Source organism: Onychostoma macrolepis, chromosome 02 (assembly GCF_012432095.1).
Source record: "Onychostoma macrolepis isolate SWU-2019 chromosome 02, ASM1243209v1, whole genome shotgun sequence".
Classification (NCBI taxonomy): domain Eukaryota; kingdom Metazoa; phylum Chordata; class Actinopteri; order Cypriniformes; family Cyprinidae; genus Onychostoma; species Onychostoma macrolepis.
Genome location: NC_081156.1, coordinates 31,264,475 through 31,275,475, shown reverse-complemented (window position 1 = coordinate 31,275,475; position 11,001 = coordinate 31,264,475). Strand labels below are relative to the sequence as shown.

At 41.1% G+C, this 11,001-nt stretch overlaps 1 long non-coding RNA gene across 2 annotated transcripts; it reads left to right on the top strand.

Annotated features, from left to right (window-relative positions):
* The first annotated feature begins 8,735 nt into the window (after positions 1 to 8,735).
* LOC131529681 (uncharacterized) lies at positions 8,736 to 10,078 on the top strand. Of its 2 annotated transcripts, XR_009268167.1 has the most exons (5): positions 8,736 to 8,770; positions 8,932 to 8,999; positions 9,310 to 9,354; positions 9,516 to 9,583; positions 9,896 to 10,078. It is a non-coding gene; the product is annotated as an uncharacterized LOC131529681 (long non-coding RNA). The 2 variants fall into 2 exon arrangements; XR_009268166.1 differs by lacking the exons at positions 8,736 to 8,770; positions 8,932 to 8,999 and having other exon boundaries at positions 9,229 to 9,354.
* The last annotated feature ends 923 nt before the right edge of the window (positions 10,079 to 11,001 follow it).

The window sequence follows — 11,001 nt, the reverse complement described above, 5'->3', positions numbered from 1 at the left end:
GAACTCTCAGAAGTAACCTAGACAGGTTAGCTACATGGGAAAGAGATGCTGATGTCAAGGCAAAAGTGAGAGTAGCAGCAGCTACGTTTAACACAACAAAACAAGACAAGAGATGGTCTAAAAGAGAAGGCAAATGCAACTACTGTGAAAAATTAGGACATTGGGAGAAAGAGTGTAGGAAGAAGTTGCAAGATAGTAAAAGAAATGCTATGCATAATTCTGCTCCTCCTCAGCCTGCCTACAACCCTGAAGTAGTTCCGCCAGTGACCACTGAAACTTTAGGACAGCTCGTACAGGCTCTTGTAAGAGCACAACAAGACCAGGAAAAAACTAATTGTTGGGGCTGTGAGTAGCTACCTTTCCTGTAATCCATCACAATGACAAAATAATTTTTGTGAAAGGTAGCGTAAAGAGAAAGAGATTGATTTTTGCTTGATACAGGTGCAGAGTGTACAGTAATTCCTACAAAATTGGCACAAGTTTTAAACATCCCATACAAGAAAACCAAACTTTGTTTAACTGGCGTAATAGGTGAAGATTCTGTTTTGTATGAAACCCCGCCCATAGAGGTACAATTTGGCCCAAAAACTCTGACTACAAAATTGCTATGTGCTCCATTAAATACAGGTGCAATTTTAGGCATGGATCTTCTGAGACAAGTACATCTAACGTTAGACGTGTCCTCAGAATCCGCTAGCATAAAAATTTCCTCAGCACAAGTTTCTACCAATAATGCAATCCCTACTGAGTATGCTTTCTTACAGAATCATCTAATTTGGGCTAAAGACAAGGATGATTGTGGTTTGTTAACAGGTGTAGAACCAGTTAAATTGACGGAAATCCACCTCCGGTCACCAAACAATATCCGATTAATAAGGAAGCTATACAGGAATCAAACCTATTGTAGAAAAGTTGCTGAAGCAAGGAGTGCTAATTAAAACCAACAGTCCATGTAATTCACCCATATGGCCCATCAAGAAATCAAATGGGACATGGAGACTTACAATAGACTACAGAGTAGCCAATAAACATATTGATAAAATCACCCCCCTAGTGGCAGATCCATCTACAATTTGTAATGGCTTACCATTAGATTGTAAGATTTTTCAGTAATTGATATGTCTAATGGATTCTTTTCTGTACCGTTGCACTCTGACAGCCAGTCATGGTTAGCTTTCACAGTTGACTATGAACAATACCAGTGGACACGTCTGCCACAGGGATTTCAGAATTCGCCGACCATATACCATCAGGCTGTCAGGCGTGATTTGTGTGACCCAGAATGTCCAGTCAAACAGTCCACTATGATTCAATATGTCGATGATATTATGCTTGCCTCAACAGACCACGAGGTACATCAAATTGAATTGACAGCATTGTTGGACTATTTGCATAAAAGGACACAAATGCAGCTTTCACAAAGCTCAAATTGCTAAAAAGCAAGTCACATTTCTGGGTCAAACAATTGGTGCAGGAAATAGATCCATTACACAGGATCGGCGGCTTCAGTCAAAGCCATACCTCCGCCTACTACCATTAAAACACTCCGCTCATTTTTAGGAACAGCAGGTTACTGTAGACCTTGGATTGAAGACTATGCCTCGATTGCAGCCTCTCTATGATTTGTTGAAAGGCCATGGTAAAGATTCAGATACTGTTTGTATGGAAGAAATTCATCTCAAAGCTTTTAATGATTTGAAGAGAGCACTATGTCAAGCACCAGCATTAGGAATTGCCCAATCAGATAGACCCTTTGTGCTTTATGTCCATGAACACTTAGGCTTTATGACTGCATGTCTAATGCAAGATCATGGGGCAGCTTACGCCCAATTCATTACTATTCTGGTAAACTTGACATAGTCGCTCAAGGTATGGGCCCATGCCTCAGAGCAGTACAGGCAGTTAATCTAGCGCTTCAGGCTTCATCAGGAATGGTGTTAGGTCAGAATGAAAATGTAAAATGCCCTCACGCAGTGTCTGCACTAATGAATCAAGCAAAAGTCACTTCTGTCACCTCCTCCCGTTGGGGAAATTGGTTAGCAACTCTCACAGCCCCGAACATTGTTATACAGTGTGCACCAGTCACGAACCCATCCTCATGTATGATGTCTGCAATGACTGAAGTTGTGTTAGAGGGTGAAGGTGAAATGACTCATGATTGTGTTACGCTTACATATGCAGCGACAAGTGAAATAGCAGAAACTCCCATAGAGAACGCAGAATTGGAGTTGTTTGTTGATGGTTCAGCTCAAGTTATTGAAGGTAACAGACGAGCAGGATATGCAGTAACTTCCACCACTGAAGTAGTTGCTTCAGGTCGACTTCCAGATCATTTTTCAGCTCAAGCTGCAGAACTAGTAGCCTTAACAAGAGCATGCACGCTATCTTCAGGATCAGTTGCAAATATCTACACAGATTCCAGGTATGCTTTTGGGGTAATTCATGATTTTGGTGTTATTTGGCAAACCAGACAATTTCTAACTTCTGCTGGATCCCCCATTAAGCATGCTGGATTAGTGAAAGATTTAATGTTTGCCATGAAACTCCCAAAGAAATTAGCGGTGATCAAAGTGAAAGCACACCTCACAACTAATACTACGGAAGCTAAAGGTAATGCTCTTGCTGATGTAGCGGCTAAACAGGCTTGTTTCTATGCAACTGTACAAGTGTGTTCAGGTAGTACAGCACAGAAGACAATTCTACCTCCGGAATCAATCATTGATCTGTATAAAGACGTTCCTCTATATGAAGCATGGACATGGTTAGAAAAAGGAGCCACTGTGGATTCATCCGCTGCTGGACCAAAGGGGAAAGTATGTTGCTCCCGAATCACTGTTGCCATATTTGGCTCAACAAATACACAATTTGGGTCACAGTGGTCCAGCAACGATGAATCACAGGTTCTCAAATCAATGGTGGAATCCAAAATTCAGAAACATAGCCACTGAAACAGTCAAGAGATGTGTAACATGTCAGAAAAATAATGAGGTACCAGCAGCCACCACACCAGCAGCACATACCCCAGCTCCACCAGGGCCATTTCGTCACCTGCAAGTTGATTACATATCATTGCCCCCTTGTAAAGGAAAAACTGACGTTTTGGTAGTAATAGACAAATTCTCAAGATGGGTAGAAGCTTATCCAACAGGGCGTGCTACAGCTGCACATACTGCTAAATGTCTTGTTACTGATTTCATTCCCAGATGGGGATTACCAGATTGCATTGACTCAGATCAAGGTACCCACTTCACAGGACAGGTAGTCAAGGAAGTGTCTAGAATGTTGAAGATTAAGTGGAACCTTCACTGTCCCTATAGGCCACAAGCATCAGGACAGGTTGAACGATCAAACAGAACAATCAAAACCAGGCTAAGCAAAATGCATCAGGAAGGAGTACCATGGGTTGAAGCACTGCCCGCAGTACTGTGTAGTATGAGAGCGTCACATAACAGATCAGTAGGACTGAGCCCTCATGAAATTATTACTGGGCGTCCTATGCAGATGCCAGGTGTGATTGATCTTAGAAATGCTGATGTTCACATTGCTTCAGATGCCCTGATCGCTTACTGTGAAAACCTCACAAAGGCAGTACAGAGTGCCAGAGAGAGTTGAGTCGTGTTGGCAGACTCCACTAGAAGGTGGACACACTATCATCCCAGGTCAATGGGTCATGATAAAGTCGTTCAGAAACAAGCCATTAGAGCCTAAGTGGTACGGACCACATCAAGTGATGTTGATTACAGCAGCTGCAGTATTGTGTCAGGGAAGGAAAACTTGGACTCATGTGTCACACTGTAAAGTTGTTCCTCCACCTACAGGGATAGGTTAGGACACATGGACCAGTGAGGAGCCCAGGGAAGAACCAGAGCAACAGGCTTCAGGGGCCAACCCTGCGGTGAACATCCCCTCATAGGCCTTCCCCATCCACTAGTCCACCCTCACCTCACTGTTCTTTAGGTGTCACAGGAATTAAGAAATAGGGAAAGAAGGAACAACAATAGCAGACGCAGATTGAACAGAGGATACAACCCTAATGTTTGTAGTCTTTAGAACAAATACTGCTGTCTTTTGTTTTCTTTCTTCCTCTGTGCAGATACCACATGATGGCTGTCCTGAGACCCATACGCGCCGAACTCCTTACCTGCGTATGAAGCCACAACCTCTAAAAGACAACGAGACCCACTGCCGAGCCAACTGTCACGGAAGACAGAACAAAGAAAAAAAAAAATACACAAACGCAGAGAATCACATACGAGAACTTCAGTCATCCAGCAACATGATCAAGACATTCTTGATCTTTCAGCAAAATTACACCTGATGGCTGAAGATAATTCTTCATGGTTCGGAGACTTGTTAGGTAAACCCTGGCTGTGGATCAAGGACATAGCAATTCTGCTGTTGTTTCTCCTACTGGTGTACTATCTATGCATCCACAGTATCAAGTGTTTCGTTCAGCAATGACTTCCGCCTCTCACGAGGAAATGACAGTTCCAACCAGAAAAGATTATTACCCGTAAGAACTTCACGGACCATAATTGCATGTTTTGTTTCTGTGTCAGCATGCAATTACAGACAATCAACACAGAACAAGTGCTATGAGCCTGTAACGATCACAAGTTACAAGAATAAACTTTTTAAGTGTCTAAATTTGTATTTTGTGAGAGTTATTAGAACTCTCAAAGGGGGAATTGTGGGATTACAAATTTATTTAAATGTTTAATTTAGATTCCAATGTAATAGTGTACAAACTGAAGATGTTATATACCTTGTATTTAGCATTTAAGGTGAAAAATGGTGACATGAGTCAGATCACTACATCAGATGCAAGAGGTCCCTGCCAGTTCCTGTTCTCCTATTGTAAGTGAAATGAGCCAAATGAGCCAGACTCGAATCTTTTGTTCTGCAAATGGCTTTCGGAGCCCCCTGGCCCAGACATGAATCGTTAGACTGATTGGATTATCAATGCAATCGAGTGTTGTTGATTGGGTCTGTCTTTCTCATTTGCATGCTTTGTTTAAAGTTGTCACCCAGGTGCTTGGTCTCCATTCCTAAGCACTGCCCCCTAAAATGTATTTAAAACTACAATGTATCACTGCTTTAGTTTAGACTTGGATGACTACAGCGACGCGCAGCGAGTTCTCAATAAAGAGTAACTTCTGGATGAAAGATATCCCAACGTCTCCTGGTCTCTGCTTCGTAGAAGATAAAAGTTCACAACACCAGATACAGTAAAAATACTCACCATAAAGCCTTACTTAATCAGACTTAAACAGAATATTAAACATAGAAAGTACTATATTAAAATTAAATTTCAACTCTTAAAAAGGTAAGTGAGGAAGGGGCCCCAGATTTTATCAAATTTTTTATAAGCGTCAATCTTAGAAAAACGGATTCTTTCAAGCTTGAGGGCAGCAACCATCTCAGCCAACCATTTATGAAAGCTGGGTGGTAAAGTGGACTTCCAATCCATCAATATCACCCTTTTAGCCACCACCATACCAAACATAAGAGACAATTGCTGAGAATGTGTCAATGCTAATGTATGGTCAGAACATCCAAACAAAGCTAATTCAAGATCTGGACTGATGTCTTCTCCAAAAACATTTGAGTACCACTGAAAAATATTTTTCCAGAACTCCGAAATCTCAGGGCAAAACCAAAAAGTATGAGCATGAAATGGTATGAGTTATATTCTCTCGCAGAGCTTTCGTGACTGTGCTAAAGGCACGTCGCCGCGCGGCTACCTCCGGAGTATAGTCAGGGAAGATGTAAATCCGCTTTCCTTTATATTCCAGAGGAAACTTTTCCCGGCTCAAACGAAGAGTTGAATCCTTGTCCCGATCATTATGGATCCGTGCGATAATGGTGCGAGGTCTCTGGCCTTCAGATGGCTTGGGTAACAGTGCCCGGTGCGCTCGATCAATTTTGACCAGTTTGGGGAAGTTATCTCGGCCAAAAAGCTCCATAATCAGATCCGAAATAAATGCAGAGGGGCGTCCCCGCTATTCTCCTTCCATTATTCCCACAAATTTGAGATTCAACCTGCGAGAGCGTCCCTCCAAGTCATTCAGTTTAGCCCAGAGAGATTTATTTTCTGCACGCAAGTCTTCACACACCTTTTCCACCTCTCCTAGCCGTGAATCCGTACCGTTCAGGGCCCCTTCTATTTCCACAATTTTTTGTTTGACGTCGGCCTGTTCTGACTGCAGGTTAACCAGCATGGCGTCTAACGCATCCAAGCGAGTACTTAGAGCCGTCATCTTGTCCTCTATTAACTTTTTCAGTTCATCCCCTTGGGCACCGATTGCAGCGAGTATCGCGTTCACATTTCCCTGTGAAATTGAGTCACCTGGATTGGCGTCCTCCTTCATAGCTGCAACGGCTTTTGAAGATTTCTTAGACGCCATTTTACCGACACAGAATGAGTTAACGAGATGACGAAATTCGCCTTCAAGGCACTTATTTATCACAACGTATTCAAAACAACTGACGAAAGGTAGCTTTCAGAAAGTCATTATTGACTTTGGCGTGAACTGATGGTACTTCAGTTATGAAAATGTTTCAAATCTAGCGCCAGCGGAGAGGAGCTCAGAAAAAAGCGTCTATTCCATGATCTGCGCGCGTGCGCCCCCTTTTTACCCTGTTTTAACAAGTATTTCTGTGGAGACTGGCTGCAGCTGTCGGGCAAGATGGTGGATTGACTTGGTCGGTGTCGTGTCATAACTGTGTGAGGGAAAACGATCCTTTCCCCCTCGTTGGAAAAGCATGGTGTTGACCCAGAATGGTGTAAATAAAATCATTTCTGCTGCTCGACAGAGCAAGATACGTCGAAAAACTGAGCCGTATTGTGTCGGACTGTCCGTACGGGATCTGTGACTGGACAAATGACCCAACGGAATGGCCACCCAGATAGCAAAATTTGTCTGGCCCACCTCTGGACCACAACCTTGCTTAACTTCTGGCCCAGTTCTGGCTGGGTCCCCAGCCCAAAACTGGCCCACATACTGAAAACTGACTCAAACAATTTCCTCCGGCCCAGATGCGGCCCACGCCCTGTAAAATGACTTATTTATTGACGTGGCCCAGATCTGGCCCACATATTGTAGAGTGACTTCTATTACAGGTGCATCTCAATAAATTAGAATGTCGTGGAAAAGTTCATTTATTTCAGTAATTCAACTCAAATTGTCAAACTCGTGTATTAAATAAATTCAGTGCACACAGACTGAAGTAGTTTAAGTCTTTGGTTCTTTTAATTGTGATGATTTTGACTCACATTTAACAAAAACCCACCAATTCACTATCTCAACAAATTAGAATATGGTGACATGCCAATCAGCTAATCAACTCAAAACACTCAAAACAGCAAAAAGTGTGGAAGAAAAAGATGCACAACCAACCGAGAGAACAGCAGCCTTATGAGGATTGTCAAGCAAAATCGATTCAAGAATTTGGGTGAACTTCACAAGGAATGGACTTAAGCCTGGTTTAAGCCTCGTTTATACTTGCGCCTGGCTCCGCTTCGCGAGCCTCCGCTGACTGCGCGCACACCTCCCCAAACGGACGAGGCATTTATACTTGACGCGTTCGCTGTTGAGATATTCTTTGAAACAACAGGGGCCGCACAAACAAAATCGTCCTTTAAATCCGCAGGAAGTAGAAGAGAAGTAGGAATTTTACCGGAATTACGTCAGATCATTCAAGATGGACTATTGTTTGTTGATTTAATAAAATTTTACAATCAAACTTTTTGTTCACTCTTTCATTTCTGTGCATAATGCAGACACATTTCTACATATTGCAGTATAGCTAACGGTATGTGGGTTATTCGACAGTGTTGGAATTTACAGGATGTCTTATTTCTTATTCTAACATTTCAAATTAGACCACATTATTAGAGTACAAGTTAGACAAAAATATTGCCACGTTGAGGCTCAAGTGGGTGCAACTGTTCAAATACAAGATTAATGTTATAATGTATATAAGTTGAAACCCTTCAGTGTTTTGCAAATGCAACACTTCTATAAAGGTTAGGGACTGCAAAATGTACTTTGCCATAGATTAACCCATGTGATGTCTTTATTATGTTATATAAAATGAGAAGATATAAGAACAGTTCAAAAGAGCAATGTTGATAAATATTGTTTTATTCTGAATACAATACAATATATTACAGACACATTGTTTTGTGGTGCATAGAATACTTTGCTATAGTTACAGTGCTAAAGGCATATATTTGAATAATTATTTTAAAACTATTATAAAAATTACAAAGAAAATATAAGCTGTTCATGTTGATTGCGGCGCCGCGCGAACTGTTCGCTCCAGTCACAAAAAATGTCGTGCACACCGCCACGTGAAATGAGGTCGCGCTCACCCTTAGCGAACTTCCGCTAACACCGCGATGACGTCATATTTGGCGCGCGTGTAACTGGTATGAAAAATGTATTGATTTAACTTGACTTGGGGTTTTTTTTTTATACTGTATTATTATTTATATATTTGTTTACTTTATAATGTTCTAATTCTATTGTGTTTTGTAATAGGAGTGAGTTAATGATCTTCACAAAACTTTGTTCCTGTTAATATTCACGAGTTATAAGTATTAATGTAGCTGGACTTTTCTTTGGATGTTTGGTTTCCTGAGGGAGCGTCATTAGTGGAACACTTCCTGAGTTTCCCCTTTGCGCGCGCACTTGCAATATCGTCAGTCTGATATATGTGAAGCTGACGAGCGTGGGTTGTTTGCTTCTCTCCGTGAATACATCTGGTATGTTGTCATTTCTTGAAAATATGTACGATTTTCACTCTGTAAGCGTGACTGAGCAATAGCAGAACCAGATTGTGTTATTTGTGATGATGTGAGTTAACATTTAATTCGAATTTTATGCAAATCATCATGGCGCTAACTAGTTAGCATTTTGTGCTCAGAGTGTGACCAGTGTAAGAGAAGCTGATGCACTATCGATCCACTGATGATCTCTCTTCATTTCTCTCAGGTATGTTGTTAAAATAGATCTGTTTCATAAAAGAAAGAGGTCCAGTCTGCTGTTAATGAACATGTTGAACGAGAGTGTGATTAATGATCTGTGACGACGTGGTGCGGCCTGCACGTTAAGGTGCTAATTATATTCAATGTTTTATTTGATTTTTGGCACATAATGTGAAGAAACATTGATTTATATCTACAAATAATTGTATAATTGATTATTGATTATTTCTCTTAATGTATTGTTACAAACTAGAAGTATTCAAATATATTGTTTTGTTTATTGATCGTGCAATATCGTCAGTCTGATATATGTGAAGCTGACGAGCGCGTGGGTTGTTTGCTTCTCTCCGTGAATACATCTGGTATGTTGTCATTTCTTGAAAATATGTACGATTTTCACTCTGTAAGCGTGACTGAGCAATAGCAGAACCAGATTGTGTTATTTGTGATGATGTGAGTTAACATTTAATTCGAATTTTATGCAAATCATCATGGCGCTAACTAGTTAGCATTTTGTGCTCAGAGTGTGACCAGTGTAAGAGAAGCTGATGCACTATCGATCCACTGATGATCTCTCTTCATTTCTCTCAGGTATGTTGTTAAAATAGATCTGTTTCATAAAAGAAAGAGGTCCAGTCTGCTGTTAATGAACATGTTGAACGTAGAGTGTGATTAATGATCTGTGACGCACGTGGTGCGGCCTGCACGTTAAGGTGCTAATTATATTCAATGTTTTATTTGATTTTTGGCACATAATGTGAAGAAACATTGATTTATATCTACAAATAATTGTATAATTGATTATTGATTATTTCTCTTAATGTATTGTTACAAACTAGAAGTATTCAAATATATTGTTTTGTTTATTGATCGTGCAATATCGTCAGTCTGATATATGTGAAGCTGACGAGCGCGTGGGTTGTTTGCTTCTCTCCGTGAATACATCTGAGTGTGACCAGTGTAAGAGAAGCTGATGCACTATCGATCCACTGATGATCTCTCTTCATTTCTCTCAGATTAAAAGTCACTGGATCTCATTGCTGAGTGTCTGAGTGGTTATTGTGCAATGAGTGACGGATCCAGACATGCTACACGCGCACCTAAGCGAACTTGCGGACGCGTCGAGTATAAACCAAGCTTTATACTCAACGCGTCAGCAAGTTCGCTTGGGGGTCAAGCTGGGGTCAAGGCATCAAGAGCCACCACACACAGACGTGTCAAGGAATTTGGCTACAGTTGTCGTATTCCTCTTGTTAAAACACTCCTGAACCACAGACAACGTCAGAGGCGTCTCACCTGGGCTATGGAGAAGAAGAACTGGACTGTTGCCCAGCGGTCCAAAGTCCTCTTTTCAGATGAGAGCAAGTTTTGTATTTCATTTGGAAACCAAGGTCCTAGAGTCTGGAGGAAGGGTAGAGAAGCTCATAGCCCAAGTTGCTTGAAGTCCAGTGTTAAGTTTACACAGTCTATGATGATTTGGGGTGCAATGTCATCTGCTGGTGTTGGTCCATTGTGTTTTTTGAAAACCAAAGTCACTGCACCTGTTTACCAAGAAATTTTGGAGCACTTCATGCTTCCTTCTGCTGACCAGCTTTTTGAAGATGCTGATTTCATTTTCCAGCAGGATTTGGCACCTGCCCGCACTGCCAAATGCACCAAAGTTGGTTAAATGACCATGGTGTTGGTGTGCTTGACTGGCCAGCAAACTCACCAGACCTGAACACCATAGAGAATATGATGTTTATACGCCAGCGCAGTCTGACTCCTATGATTTAATAGCAATCACTCGTTGAAAAAGACGAATCGAATGAATTCTAGCAAACAAAATATAATTTAACTCATTAAAATTGAATTAGCTAACATTATCATGCACTATTAATTGTTAATTTTCGTAAGGGATTTTATATAATAATATGAAATAAATGTTTTAATAGATTATGACATTTACATCACAAAATATCAGGGAGTGACATTTATTTGATGTGAAGGAGGGTTGCTGTAAACCCCAT